We start from the raw sequence: 16,579 nt of genomic DNA, 5'->3' as shown, positions 1-16,579 counted from the left end.
TTAAACATTGTACTATTTGTGTGGTCTCAAGACTACTGGAATTGTACTCTGTGTGACTAAGGTGTTTGAAGATTCTGGAAATAAAATGCCTAACCAGGAAACCAAAGTAATTTTTTTTTTTTTGCCACAAAGACATTTTATTTATTTTAGATGAAATAAACTGAATACTATAAAAAAAAACATCAATTCTCTCCAACAGAGTTAATTGACAATTACATTTATATCAAAGTCATTAATAAATGTGGATCCTGATAACTCAATATTTGACCTGAGAATATTATCTATGCTACTTTTCACTCTAATTTCACCTAAAACAATAACTATATTTTCTTTGAGTCCATGATCATAAATTAATAAAACCACAAAAAATTCAAATTCCATCTAGACTAGAGCAATAGCAAGCGTATTCCAGATAATTACTTAAAAAGAAAAACCTAAAGAATTTAAAAATTACTGATTGATTTCCTACATATAGTTTTATAATTGGACCTACCACTGGTTATTAAAAGGACCACTGTAATTTCCTGATTACTGTGTGCAACCACGATGCTAAGTAAGATATAAATATACCTATAAATGCAAATATAAATTTAAATATATATCTAAATGAGACAGGTGATATTAACAGATGGAAGAAAATATCCTTGATTTATTTTCTAGAGTTTGAAGTTACAGCCCTAAATACAAGCCAATAGAACTGATTATCAAGTCAATTGGTCTATTTTTCCATGAATAATTAATTTGTAAACCAAGTGCATATCTTGATTATTATGCTCTTATTTTTTTCTTTGGGAAAAAAACATGTGTTTGGCTGAATGGAAGGCAGATTATCAAAAATGAAACACATGTATCCCAAGAACACTACAAAATAAATAGGATTTAATGACTACAATTTGGTGACAATTAAGCAAAGTTAGTCTGCATAATTTTTGAATTAAACTTAAATATATACTTATATAGAACATAACCACCATATGTAGATTGTTTTAAATTATCTTAATTGGTTAAAATACTTATTATTTATATATATTTATGCTATTTTTCAAAGACTCAGAAACCAAAATTTGACAAACATTTCTGGGAAATTCTAGATATGTAGACCTGAGGTTATTTTAAAACACAAGATTTTAACAAGGTCTACTGTTTTATAATTAAATCTTACAACAGTAGGACATGTTTTCAAAGGTCTTTTGAAATGTCAGCATTGGGACTTTTCAGTAAAATTGAAATCTAGGACAAGAAAATGGAAAACTAAATGTAATATTAGGTAGACAGGGATCTCACAAAAATGTTGGGGCATATTTACCAAATATTAAACCATAGGTAGGATTTCAACTGGTAGAACTGGGAGGATAAAATTTATAGGAGGAAGGGGATTGGAAAGTATACCAGCTGGACACAATTACAGGGTGTGTATGGGAGAGGTAAGAAATTTTATGAAGAGAAAGGAGGTTGGGAGTAGACTGTAAAGAGGATAGTAATCTGAATCTGGATGACCAATTTGGAAGTTGTTTTGTGAATAACTTGGAATCACTGATATTCTCTGCATAACATGGGCAGGACTGTGCTATAAGGCAGTAGTGGATTAGAGGTAGTAAGTGGGAAGACTGGAAGTCAGAAGACTCTTATGAGAACGGTGCTAAACATTTAACAACTTTATCCATTAACTAGCATAAATGAAAAAAATATTTTAAAATGACGAATTAAAATTTTTTATGCTTATCTAATTAGCAAACATTAAATACCACTGGACTTTCCAGTACTGGTAAGAATGAAGTGAATTTGGAAGTCTCATAAATTTCTCATGGAAATATAAATTGGTACTATCTTTCTGGAAAGTATTTTCCCAAAGTGTATCAAAAAATCTAAACTTGCAGGATTATAATAATTTAATTTATAGAAATATATCCAGCGGAAAAATTAAAATATAGATAAATGTCTATAAAATGATATGTATATGAAATAAAATATTGAGCTATGTTAAAAAATTTACATACAAAGAACTTTAATTTTCATGAGAAAATACTTATTGAATTAATACATAACAGTGCTAAAACCAGGCAGAGTGTGTTTAGGTGTCAGTTTAAAAACTACTGCATGGAAACTAAATAATATCTGAAGGAACTAGCTTAAAAATACAAATATCTGTTTTTTTCTGGATGATGGAATTATTCATTCATATAATAAACAACTGTTGAGCAACTAGAACTATCTGTCATCATGTAGCATGCTTCTGGGAATACAAATACAATTCAGTTTATAAAATATTAGGGAGAGTTTGATAATCAATAAATGCAATGCATTGCTCTGCTTGATGTTTATTCATAGAGTAAGGGTTCCATAGAGAGTATGGATATGCCTAAGGGGGGCCTTGACCAGGCAATACTGAGGCAAGGGTAGGGGCATGCAGGGTGGGAAGAGCTAAGGGAACGTAGGAAGAAGACTGAAGAAAGAGTTGGAGCTATGTTGGAGAAGACGGTGAGGCCAATTCTTGTAAGGTATAGAGAAAAGAAAAATACAAGGGGAAAAAATGAAGGATACCTTTTCATTAAAATAATGGCAATCTCAAAGGAGTAAGGAGAAGCTAGCCACAGATCTGGAAAAGAAGGAGTTAGACCAAGTTGAATGGAATGAAAGTGCCCAAGAAGAAAGATGTCAATGTAAGTTGATATATGAGAAAATAAACATCTCAAAAATGCTTCCTTTAAAAAAGTCAAGATCTAATTTGTTGGCTAAAAGAGAAAAGGTCTGATTGTTACAAGGAGAATATTTCTTTTTCTTAATGCAACTTTTTGTCAAAAGTGTTCTTAATTATTTTTTACCTCCATGAATACATGAATTCCTTATTTTAAACCCAAGATAACAAAAACTTTATATTCTAATGGGTTATTGATGCTAAAAATACAAACTTTTTTTGCTCATGAAATCCTAAGCTGGAAAAATATGTTAGTAGTTAAACTTAAGGAAGGATTTATTTTTAGACACTAAATTAAAAATATACTCCATAAAATTGGATACAAGCCTCTTGCTAAAAGTAGATTGGAGCAATATTAAAATAAGCAAACCCTTATTTTAATTATATATTACATCAAGAAACTCATGAAAATACTAGTCTTGTATGGCATAATTTTTTCAACAGTCCTTCAAACAAGCACATTGTCCCACCTTCCCCTCACCCCTGCCCTGTCCTCTTGCAACCCTCAAAGTCATACACTTACAAACAATGTATGATAGTTGAGAAGTGAGGAAGGGAATTTTGTTTTTGTGTTTCCCCTTTAGAAAGTTTTTTCTATTTAAAGTTCTTTTTTGGAAGCATTCCAAATTCTCTTGATATTTATTAACAACACACAGGTCAGAGCTATATGTGGCTCTGTCTGGTCAAGAAAATATTCCATCGAAGAGAGAGGAGGCATGGAGTCAGAAGGGGAACAAGCGGTGAGAATTTGGGTTAACAAAGAATCAACCCATCCGATGTGTTCATGAGTAATGACTGATCTTCAAATTATCTTAAATGATAAAATATTATTTTTGTTTGTGAAGCCAATTTCTAAAAAATTGTTTTTAGTATGACAAATGAGTGTTATAAAGGCTTTATCTGTTTATTTATGACTTGGACATGCATGGCCCAATATATATATTTTAAAATGGCAATTATGACAATATGATGAAAATGATATACATTTTCTGACAACATAAATTAGAAAAAAGTTATCAAACTAAGTAATTAGGTTTTATATCTGGTTTCGATAAAAGTTAACTGATTTGCTTGAAAAATATCTTAATGATGATAATGAAGTATAGTAAAATCTGAGTAATAATGAATCTAAAAAACTTTAAGACTATGGAATTGATTCACCTTTATGGCATTCAACCTCATATTTTTTTACTAATATTGATCCCACAAAGATCTCACTAATGTGTATAGGAATAATTAAAAGTCAAATATTAACTGGACTAAAATGTTGTCTTAAACATATTTTATATAAGATTTAATAGCTGTCTAAAGCCTATTTAATTCTCAAAGGAAAAAAAAGCCTTCCTATACTGTTTCTTTCTGTGGTCATTTAAACTTTCTGTAACTTTGTTTTACAGTGTAGAAAATGAAATCATTTTTTTAGATTACGCTAATTCATGTGAAGGCGACATTAAACAATACAGGAGTTAAGCATATGTTATTAAGTCAAATATTTAATTTATTTTTACTCCCATTTATTTTTATATCATTGGCATTCTTTCTAATGAGCTAATGTATGAAAATACTGCCATAGCTGAATGAGTTAGATATTGAAAACATCACACTTTGAGAAGGTTGTTCTTTAAGTGAGTTGGGTGCTATAACAAGAAAAACAAAAAATCTGATAGGAAAAAGTGGGATCCTGAGTGCTGAGTAATCCTTGATCATGTTTTTGTGCTCATATATGAACAGGATTAGTTTAATTACTTCTGAGTTGAAACAAAGTGGATTGTTTAAAAATAAGATTTACAGAAATGGAACATATTTCAAGATTTGGGTGCTCTTCTATTTGTTTGGGAAAGATTTTTCCTAGAATTTGGATCCTTGTTTTTCAAAATACAAGGCATGTTTTGAAAGAAGCCATCCCACATTAATATTCAAAGACATTAAGATTTCGGATAAGACTTTCATCATATCAGTCCTGCATTTATAATTTTACGTACTCTACGGGCTCAGCATGGTTTGAAGCTATGTTCACTTCCTGCCATAGGTATACTGCTGGACTGTTTCACTTACATCAGTAAATTACCTCCCACCTCTATATGGATTATACTCAAATCACTACCTCCAGTTTAGCTCTAGTCTAAGTTTCTCTCTATCTATTCAACAGTCAACCTGCATAACTAACTGAATGTACCTAACACACATCAACCTCTCAACATGTTCATAATTGAACTCATTGTCTGTTCTCCAAACCTCTTCTTTGTAGTCAGCTAATGGCACCTTTATCTACCCAACCTTTCTTGCAAACTTTGAGAGTCATCCAAGATTTCCAGCTCATGTTAACCTCCCTCACATGAGTGGTCAATCTGATATCTAAAATAGCTCTTGGATAACCTACACAGTTACCTTCTTCTTATTCTTCTATTCATTGATCACTCTCCTCTTTACTGACTTTTCTTACTTGATCAATTTACTTAGCTTTCATAGTTGCAAAAACTTCCAGAGATCATTCTAAAACGTAAATCTGGTCAATTCATGCCCATTCTTAATATTTATTCATTTGTTCTTCACCATCTTTAGAATTTAATTCAAAGTCATTAGCATTGCATTCGAAGCTCTTGTGATCTGGCACATGCCTACTTGTCTTATTCCTCCCCCACCTATCCTCTGTGTTTCTCAACATCACATGGTTTATTCCTCAAGTGTGATTTTCCTGCCATTAATATTTGTTTAATGTAACTGGAACTCCTTTATCCATCTTGTCAGCCTGCCGGACTCTTCAAATCTCTACCTTCATATCCCGTTTTCTGGGAAGCCATACCTGAGGTTTCTGAGACAGATTAAGGTTAAAAAGCTATCCTCTGTGCTTTTACATCTGTGTGCACTCCTCTGAAGACAGACAATCTGATTTATGCCTATGAGTCTGCAAAGCCTAATACAGTGCCTAGTACAGAGCATGTGCTCAGTACTCATTGATGAAATCAGCATATGAATAAACACTTGAATGGATGACAATAAATGATGAGAGGCTACCCACATGCTTTGTGAACTTGGACTGTTAAATATTTCTGAGTTTTAACACTCAACTTAGATTTGTACATTTTGGAGTCTATATATTTAAGATAGATAGGTGAAACTGATTACTAAAAATACTCGTTCTCACAGACTGTGTCCAGGGGAAAAGGAGTGGCATTACATAAATTTTGTCTACTTCTTTCATAAAAGATAATCCAAAATGGTAATCTGAGAGAATCATAATTTATTCATGTACGACCTTACCATTCTGAGTTTTCCATTAACTGAGTTGAAAAAACTTACTGAGTAGGTATTATGAGTGAAATATTAGGGATGTAATGACGTCTGTGCTGTTAATGTCTCCATTTAGTTGAAGTTCTTAGGTTTTGGACTGCTATGTGGAAAAGCTGAATTTGTGGTTGAGAGACTGAAGGGTAAGCATTCTCTTCCTGTTGACTAATCCATTTTGAGTTTCCCTGCAGGTGTGTGTATTGACTGGAGACCTAACCTTTATAACACTGACTCAAACATGTGGAGAGTTCAAGAATCTATTTGGTCTTTGGACATCTCAAATTGGGAGATGCTCAAAGATCACTACCGATATGACTGAGTCACTGGGGTTGGTTGTAAAAAAAGAGTAAGAGGTAACTGAACTGTCACATGATGACAATGAGGTGACTACTGGTCAACGCTCTTCCCTTTGCTCACTATATTACTCTCTAGATACAGAGGCTGATAAAATGTTAATTCTCTGAACTGTAAAGTATGTTTTAAATGATTTTTTCTGGAGCCACCTAAAAAGGAAGTGTATTTTCCTTTCTAATAATAGTGGAACATGGAAATACACCCACAAGAAAGGCAAAGCAGAGAACTAAGGCAATTATAAAGGTGAATTAGGCACAAAGCTTGTTTCTGCCTCAATAATCCAGGTAATTAAACTGAAAGAGGTTCAGGCATGAATTGGCACAGTTCTCCTCTTGGCTTTGGTTGCAGAGACACATGATGTTTTCATAAGTCTGGAACCAGTTTTAAGTTACGGCATTTTCTCTGTGGTACGTTTTGAAATTTGGAGTGAACTACTAGAGTTTCAAATGATATATTCAAGCAGTAAGTTAATTTGACAGCAATAAATTAATGAGAAAGTAAAGTTTTACATGATCCTGTGCAGACAGAATTGACACATTAAACCCTTGCTATATATGTATACCTGTAATATTACATAATACGTATATATTTATATATACATATATAAAAATATGTACAGACATTTCTCCAGTTTTGACCCTCTCTCTTCCTCAACAGGCCCCTCAATTTAATGGATTCATTTTGATGTCTCTCCCTATTTTCCAAATACTTATTTGTCCTCCCATATACCTTAGCTCAATTTAGGATATCACCATTCATCCAGAAACTCAAGTCATAAATATAGGAATTGTCCAAGCTTTCACCCTTTTCCTTCACACTGTGATTTATCCCTCTCCCTCTACACTATCCATTAAAGAAGTGAAACATGCCACCAATTTTATTTCTCAAGTGACTCCTGAATCTGTATACCTGCCCCTTCCTCATTCTCCATCCCTTCCTTCATTGCTGTATCTTAGATCTTTGTCTTTTCTTGTCAAGACCAGTGAGCTGGCCTCCTAACTAGTATCACTGTGTCTGTCTTGTCTTCCCCACACTTAGTCATCTACAATCAAACTACAATACAAATATCCCAATGTCACGTCCCTATTACTCATAGATAAAGCCTGGGGCCTTAGTACTGCAGAGAAATGTCTCCATTACCTGCCTTCTACTTATGTCTCCATTCTCAACTCACATGACTCTGTCACACAATTTTTACTCCACCATGGAGGACTGCAGATCTTCTGCTCTCCCTGACTCACCACTGCTATGTTATGCTTCCACGCTTCTTTCTAGTTCCTCTTTCTAGAGTTGCATTTACCTCTAGTTTGTCAGTTCATTCTAATTAATTAAATTGTTTATTCATTCAACAACTATTTATTCAGCACCAACCATGTACCAGTTCCTAGATTGAGTACTGATTATCAAGTTGTGCTTCTTTCCCAGCCTGTTTTTATCAATTTGATATAGTTTTCATCAAGACCTTTCATAAGCATAATCTCTTCAGAGAAGCCTGGGAGGCTAGACGATCATCCTTTCCTCTGTACCTATGAATATCCCAATGAATGTCTCAATCACTACATTGAAATCAGGTTTGCTTATCTGTCTTACCCAAAACACTGAAGTCATTCTAGGGCAAGTTCTTGTGTCTTATTCTTCTTTTCATTCCCCGAGTCTAGTGTCTGGTCCATGACAGTTTCTTAATAAACATGTTTTGAACTGAACTGAATGTTATTGCCCTTGAAAGCCGCCAGTGTAAGTTAATCTTGATGCAATCATACATCCTTCCTTTTCGGTTCTTTTCCCCCATCAGTATTTCTTTTTTTTCAATTTATTTATTTTTGGCTGCATTAGGTCTTTGTTGCTGTGTGCAGGCTTTCTCTGGTTACAGCGAGCGGGGGCTACTCTTCGTTGCGGTGCGTGGGCTTCTCATTGCAGTAGCTTCTCTAATTGCGGAACATGAGCTCTAGGTGCATGGGCTTCAGTAGTTGGGGTACGCGGGCTCTAGAGCGTAGGCTCAGCAGCTGCGGCGCACAGGCCCAGTTGCTCCACGGCATGTGGTATCTTCCCGGACCAGGGCTCGAAGCTGTGTCCCCTGCACTGGCAGGCAGATTCTTAACCACTGCGCCACCAGGGAAGCCCCCTATCAGTATTTCTTGTGTTCACTCTATTCTTTCTCTCATCATGTTTCCTCTTTTCTAATTACATCTCTCCTTTTTCCATTTAAATATTTGGAAATCTGTGCATAAGCTCTGTCATCTACAAGTGGTAATAGCAGTAGTACCGGCCACTTTCTTGGTCAGAGCAGTTTATTGGTATTTTGCCAGCAATGGGAATTCTAAATCTCTGGTGCTCAAGGGAAAGAACATTTTCAGAAAGGAAAGGGAGAACATGAGAATGTTCTATAGAGGACAATGCTACTGTTTTGGCATGCAGTGCAATCAGACGCGGGAAGAGTTGCTACCACTCAGTATTAGAATCATGAGGTCTTACTGTCTTTTAAATTCCTGTCTTCCATTCAATAATACCCATCCAATACACACAAACAAGCAAATAAGAGCACACTTGCACACACATAATGCAAATACACACAGACTTATTCTTACACTTTGTTAAGCCTGAATTATCCATTTCTCTAACTTTTAAACTAGTAAGATTTTACCCATTCTTCATGTGCAAGGTCAAATCCCACCAAGTTCTAGCCCACTTTAGTTGCACTTTACTCTGATGGGAATGACCACGAACTGTGATAAGTGACCCATTTTAAACTAATTCATTGTGGATCAATAATATGGCAAATATAATGTAAATTAATTACTAGATAAATGGAATAAAAAAGAAAATCAGATAAAATATATCTACTAATATCACTTCAGAATTATTAGATTCAGCAGAAATAGAGCCACTTTGTCAAAATGCTAAAAAGGTCTTCTAAATGCTTATCACCAATTTCTCTACTTAGGTCATCATGAACCAGAAACAGTGTGTGAACTGGAAGCAATCCACAAACCATGCTTTGAGAAGCACTGCTCTAAAGAAACTGGTATTAACTTACATAATAGCCAGTGTATGTATGCTCACTAAAATGAATTCAAGAACAGATCTTCAATAGTAGTACCAGAAGACACGAGAATTTGTGTTTTTTCTTATTTTGGACATGCTTTACATTTTTCTCTTTAAAGTTTTGAAATTGTTGCTATTAGCATTATGCAAGTGATTCAGAGTCAGAGTTTTTCAATCACTAATTCTTTCCTCAACTAGCATTTATTGAACATCATCTATATGCAGACACTGTTCTAGATGCTAGGATCCAAATTTGCATAAAATATGGTCCCTGCATCAGACAAATCCAAAGTAAAGGCTGTACTACAAAACAACTGTAATGTAATCTTCAAAAGCATCAGGGTCGTGAAAGTCAAGGGAAGTCTGTGGGAACTTTTCTGTACTCATGGAGGACTAATAAAATGAAACTATCGAATGAGGCACATCATTTGTAAACAAATTCTTACACTCCAAAGGAACAATAGTTGGAATTTATTTGGACAACTGGTGAAACTTGAATGGGGATTAGACAGTAGTGCTGTATCAATGTTAATTTCCTGATGTATTAGTCAGCTCCAGCTGCCTTAATAAACTGTGATCAACTGGGTGGCTCAAGCAACAGGAATTTATTTTTCACAGATTTGGAGGCTGGCAAGTCCAAGATCAAGACGCTAACCAGTTCCTCCTCAGTGAGAACTTTCTTTCTTGCTTTGCTCTCACATGGCAGAGAAAGTAAACAAACTCTATGGCATCTCTTCCTATAAGGGCACTAATCCCACTATGAGAGCACCATGCTTATTACCTCATCTAATCCTACTTAGCTCCCCAAATTCCCTTCTCCAAATACTGTTACACTGCAGGTTAGGGCTTCAACATATGAATGGGGGGTGGGGGCACAATTCAGTCCTTAGTACCTGATATTGACTATTTTATTGTGGTTGTGTGGAAAATGTCCTTGTTTGTAAGGAGACACATCCTAAAGTACTTGAGGGTAATGGGGCATTAGGTTGGAAATTTACTTTCAAACAGTTCAGTGGAAAAAGTTCTCTGTACTGTACTTGCAAATTTTCTATAAGTTTATGATCTTTAAAAGATAGTTTCTGGCCTTGAGATTCTCAAGTCTACTTGGGAAGAGAGACATGAGCGCAACCGTAATTAGGTACCATTAAATGCAGTGAAATGTGTGGTGATATAAGGGACTGAAATAAAAGAGGAAAGGGTGAGTTTGTCCAGAAGGAAAGCAGAAGAGATCTCAAAAAAGAAGTAAATCTTGAAGGTCAAAAGATAAAACAGAGTCCATTGGATCCATGTTTATTCATTAATGATTATGTGTCAAGATTCGCATGTGTGATTTTTATTTTTCCCTCAGGTTTGACTTCCCTTTGATTCATTATTTTAATTCACCATTTTCTTTAAAATTAATAAATGACAAAAGATTTGCAGAAGGCTTGAATTAAAGAAAAGATGGTAGGGCTTCCCTGCTGGTGCAGTGGTTGAGAGTTCGCCTGCTGATGCAGGGGACATGGGTTCGTGCCCCGGTCCGGGAAGATCCCACATGCCGCAGAGCGGCTGGTCCCGTGAGCCATGGCCGCTGAGTCTGCGCATCCGGAGCCTGTGCTCCGCAACGGGAGAGGCCACAACAGTGAGAGGCCCACGTACCGCAAAAAAAGAAAAAAAAAAAAGAAAGAATAAATGGTAATAAATTAATAGCATAAGATGAATTTGGGGGTAAGATAAAAATGTGTTCAAAAAAGATGTCTCTTAACCATCATTTTTTGCATATCATACTATATTTTAACAAAGGTTCACTCTTGCTTTCCCCTTTCTGGAATCCAGAGATAGACTGAAAAGGCTAATCTGGTAGGTCTCCATATTTGTTGCTAATGGCTATGACCCTCCTTAAAGTATTATACGAAATTTCCAATGAACATGGGAGAACAAGGGTTAGAGTGCTCTTTAATTTCCCTATATCTTATTGAGATTTATAATTCACTCATTGATTGAGCAAGTATTTACAGGGTATCTATGCAAAGGTAGCAAATTGCTTATCTAGGGCATGTCAAAATTGCTTTTCATGGTTTTCTTTTTTTCCCCAACATTTAAAATCTGAGCCCATATTCAAAAACTGTGAGATTTCACATAGAAATTCCAATATTTAATTTCCTTTACCTTTAGAAGTTATGGCTACTGGAACATACAGTTAGTTAGAATATTTGACTGCAATGAGCAGAAGCAGCCCCTGGATGTTGAGCATGTGATCATCTGTTCCTCAGTCCACACCACTCCCTATTGTACAATACTGGCCTGTTATACCCACTTTTGTTATATTCATGGGTCCTAAAAATACTTGAACTTACAACCCTGGCCAAATAGATAACAACAACTGGAGAGCTTTGAGAACAAAGACAATGTAAAAATATACATCTGAAATACTAAGGTTCAAGCTCTGGTCAAGCAAAGGTCAGCAAAACAAGCTCAAAAACGTATTTAGAAGACTGACCAAGATCCTTTCCTCCTTCCTGATTTGTCCAGTAAAATGTATGTAAAATCAGAGTTTGGGGCTAGTGACTTCTGCAAGTCAGATGAGGAGAAAAGCTATTATGCAGTAGGTATTACATTCAGTTTCAAAAGAGACTTTTACACCCACTAATTTTTCATTTTCCTGTTAAAAAAAAAGAAATTGGTACATATGTTCAGATATTTTAAATTAACACTACTATTGAATTCAGACTAATGTGAAATCAAAGATTCTTTCAGGCATAATTCAAACTATTAATAACTCTACTTTTGCTGGTTGAGATAATGTCAAAGATTCATTTAAATGGCATGAGTAGCAATTTGCATTATATACAAGTATTAAAAGCAATATTCCCTTTCTTCTAACAGAATTCACATAAAGAACTGCTTCTTTTATATATTACTTCTATTTTGTAAATAATCATCCATACTTTAAATCCACAGAGCCAACTTTCTTACTGTCTTACCAATAAAAATAATGTCTTACATGTGTATAATACTTTATAGCTGACAAAGTGTTTTTAGATCCATATGAGGTAATGTATAAATAAACTCAGTATCATACAAATATTTTTTCATAAATTTATAAATATTTTTCTGAAACACTTAACTTGTAGGTCTGATTTTAAGCTTGAGTGCCTCTAAGAATCATTAAAATTCAGTTTAAGAGAACTTTCATTATATATCAAAAATCACGTGTTTATATCCTTTGTATCCCATTCATCAGAAGAATTAATTATTACTGTATTTGCTCCAGAGATAATAGGCAGATAGTGGACCCTTCTTCTTCTGCTAAGATTACACATTTCTACCTGATTTCTCCCCCTTTTCACACTTCAATCCAATTTAGCACCTACTAAGTTCAGATATGAGTAGCCCACAGTCATTACCCTCTAAGAGTTAACAGCAAGTAGAGAAAAAAAAGATAAATGCGAGATGAATTTTTATATGTGACATAACATGTGTGATGAGATCTATTGTTCCCCAAAGCGTTAAAAAGATGTAAGACTGCTGAGACTGAGGATGAAGGGAAATGTCTCTTTGAAAGCTATGGAAGGTGTGTCATGTGGTGTGAACTTTGAAAAAATATCAGAATTTTACTTTTACATATCTAAAACACGGCTCCATGAACATCTATATTATTCGCTTTTCTTTCCACTGACCATTTATGTGCACTTACCTAATATTTTTTATGCCTCTTTACTGTAACACTTTTCCTTCACTCCTTAATTTCCTAATTCAATATACAAATGGGAATTACTCTTTTGTATGCCTGCCAAAAACGTAATTAAGGAAGGCCTGCTTTCATTCTATTATAAAATTCTATTAAAAAAAAGTTTAGAGGACCTGTTAAATAAATCATGGTACATCAAAATGTGTCTAAAATGCAGCCATTAAAAAGGATGAAATAGGTAACATATATTGACTTAGAAAAAATTTCATAATTAAAATGTTAAAGAAATACAGAATTATGCATATGATATGAAAGCATTATGTGCATAGATTGATATTGATGTTTATGTATATAAAGAAGGAATCTGGAAGAATAAACACCCAAACTTTATTAATAGCTAACTTTGAGGGAAATACCACTTTCTATTTAGTATAATTCTCTAACTTTTAATTTTAAATAACAAAAGTATTTATATTGAAAGAAATACAAAGTATACACCATCTATTTTCCCTATTCTAAGAATTAGAAAAATCATTGGCACTTTTTAAGTCAGTAATTTCATTCAGTAATTTTTCAAGAATGAAAAATTTAACTCAAAACAAATGTTAGAAAATGTTAAAATCATAAGTTATATGAAAATAAAAATTCAAATTCTTAAATCAAATTCCAATGAAGAATAATTTTTAAAATTATGTTTATAGTAAGGCAGATTTCTAATTTTATTAGCACTAAGGCCAAAATAATTTTTTGTCAATAACCAGGAATGCTCACTATTTTCTGTCAATATACCAAAAATATCAGCGATAATCACCTAGAGGTAAAAGACAGCAAATGTAACAAACTCATGAATCTGCTTTATCATTTTTTGATGCTTTAGAAATTGAAGATAAAAATTTTTCTTTCAAAGTATAGTAGACAACATAAAATGATTAAATAGAATTCATAAAATCTCAGCTGTTCATCAGAAAGTGATACAATGACCCATCACAAAGGCAACTATAGATTAGAACTAGAATGTAGCAGTTAGGAAAATAAAGGATTTCCAGACCTTATACAACTGCAATATATCTCAGTTGGCCTCCCCAGAGCCACACAAGGCATTCTTTCCCATCACTGAGTCCCACTTGTATCACTCAACCAGATCACCAAAAATGAATACAGATGAGGAAACTTAGCATCCTAGAGGCACCATGATTTGTCACCCACAAATCTCATGAGCAGTGAGCAAATGATAGTGTACAAACACAGCATAAGAGATCATCAGCTAAGGTAAAATAAATGCAACCTGCCTTGCTATCTTTGTGGCTCCTAGCCCACTATTGATTTTTATGTTATTATTGTTTTGTTTTTGTCTTATGTTTTTAATCTGTACCATTCTACCTCTTTTAGGCATTAAGCGGATTGTCTTGAATTAGAAAAGAGGTGCTAGAATGAAGGAGTGAGAGGTTGACCTACATCTGAACAATTTGCATGTGATTTATCACAATTAAACAATTTGGTTAGAAATAGCTACAATTAAGCTATTATCAGGGAAGTTATTTACTAGACTAGAAATTCTAAATTTATCTTCACATACATCCTAGCCAAGAAAAGGGCCACATTTTCTGGCACTCTTATTAAGAAAAGCTAATACTGAAGTAAATTCTTCCAAATTAACATTTAGTTTACTAAATCATGATAGCTAATTATACTTATGGTTACTTTGGTGGTTTCTTCAAACATTACAGTTTTAAAATAAGAAGGAAGCTATGAAATTATGGTAGGCTAGAGAATCTCAGTTTCTAACAATATATTGCATATATTAGTATACCTAAGTGTATATATTATATAATTACCTTCCTGATACATGGAAATAGTATATGGTAATGTCAAACTACCCTAAAATTATGAAAAAGGTAATACAAAAATATAAAATATTGAATAAATTCTATCTGCAGTAAAACATAAACTCTAAAAGATATAATAAACTGTAGTAGCATGTAATAGTATGGAAGAAAAATTCAAACTGATGACTAAACACTATGCATTGGATGATTTCAAGTTTAACAGGTAAGTAGACATAATATTTTTCAGGTTTTCAGAAAAAGCAACATCAATTCTATCTATATCTAACAAGGGGAGTGAAGTATTAAAACATAGCTAAAACAAATACAAAATATTTTATAATCAAGAAAAGGGTTCTTTTTCCTACCTTGAGGTATGTGAGTGGTTCTCTGATTAACCTTCAAGGATACCCTAAAAAACAAATGGAAAATAGATGACATAGAGGATAATAAAATAGCAGGATTTTTAGCATTATTATTTTGCATTATTATTAACATTAAGTGTTAGTGGTCTGTTTGCTGGGGGTTAGTCTATGTACCATGGCAAGGCATCAATTGTTCCATCCACAAATGATTCTGGCAACACTTAAGGGCACACAAGTATTAGAATAAAATATATATGTGGATTGAGCACTTTTTACTGTCTGTAGTACATGGACATTGTGATTAAGACTCTTGTAGTTCACAACTATTAGCCAATTTAGAAATTTTACTATTGACAGTTGGTAAAGGTGAAAAGAAAAATGTAAAGTCATGCCATATTACTAAAATGAAGCAAAACCACCACCTAAAACCTAAAACAACAACCTAAAAACAACAAAAAAATTAAAAAACACTTCTAGATTTAATAACATCTTTTTATATCATTAAAAATACAGGTACTAGGGCTTCCCTGGTGGCACAGTTGTGGAGTCCGCCTGCCGGTACAGGGGACATGGGTTCGTGCCCCGGTCCGGGAGGATCCCACATGCCGCGGAGCGGCTGGGCCCGTGAGCCATGGCCGCTGAGCCTGCGCGTCCAGAGCCTGTGCTGCACAATGGGAGAGGCCGCGGCAGTGAGAGGCCCACGTACCACAAAAATAAAATAAAATAAAATAAAATACAGGTACTAAAATTGTAGTCCATTTTGTGGATATGATCACAAGATTTCAGCTTGTAGTGAAATCAAGTCCTACGTTCCAGAGTTTTAAGAGAGTTATTACCTGGCATAGGGAATTACTGTAAGGATATTCTAGTGCTCTTCATTAGAAAAGAATTAATCTTAGGACTAGGAGGTAATTTAAAAATCAACTGGTCCAACATCCTCACTTTGCAAAACAAAGCAAGATCCCATAGCTAGCTCATGGCAGAACTAAGGGTAGAATTTCCATCTCCCAGACCCATCATTATCCCACAGCATTAAGTTACTTAATTCTTTGTAACTACCAAGATTGGAAAGGAGTAGAGGGAGTGGAATTGTGTATTCTTCTCTGGATAAGTTCCATCTTCTTGATGAAGCTTCATACTTCTACCTGCATAAATGACCTACAGCATCAACATTTATTGTATCTACCTCATTCAAAACTCCATTCCTTGGTGAAGGGAGATACAGTCCTCCCTTGGTATCTACAGGGGATTGGTTCTACCCTTTCCCCATGGATACCCAATTCCCCGCATGCTCAAGTCCCTTATGTAAAATGATGCAGTGTTTGCATATAACACATACACA

General features: G+C 34.4%; 1 long non-coding RNA gene across 1 annotated transcript in view; it reads right to left on the bottom strand.

Moving 5' to 3' along the window:
- The window catches only part of LOC116752575, a 110,850-nt gene extending 95,564 nt beyond the window's left edge, over positions 1-15,286 (bottom strand). The window contains exon 1 of the long non-coding RNA XR_004349559.1: positions 15,241-15,286. This is a non-coding gene — a long non-coding RNA (uncharacterized LOC116752575). The remainder of the gene's footprint in view (positions 1-15,240) is intronic.
- Positions 15,287-16,579: the final 1,293 nt, after the last annotated feature.

Source organism: Phocoena sinus, chromosome 4 (genome assembly GCF_008692025.1).
Source record: "Phocoena sinus isolate mPhoSin1 chromosome 4, mPhoSin1.pri, whole genome shotgun sequence".
Taxonomy (NCBI): Eukaryota; Metazoa; Chordata; class Mammalia; order Artiodactyla; family Phocoenidae; genus Phocoena; species Phocoena sinus.
This window is presented reverse-complemented; position numbering and strand designations above follow the sequence as displayed.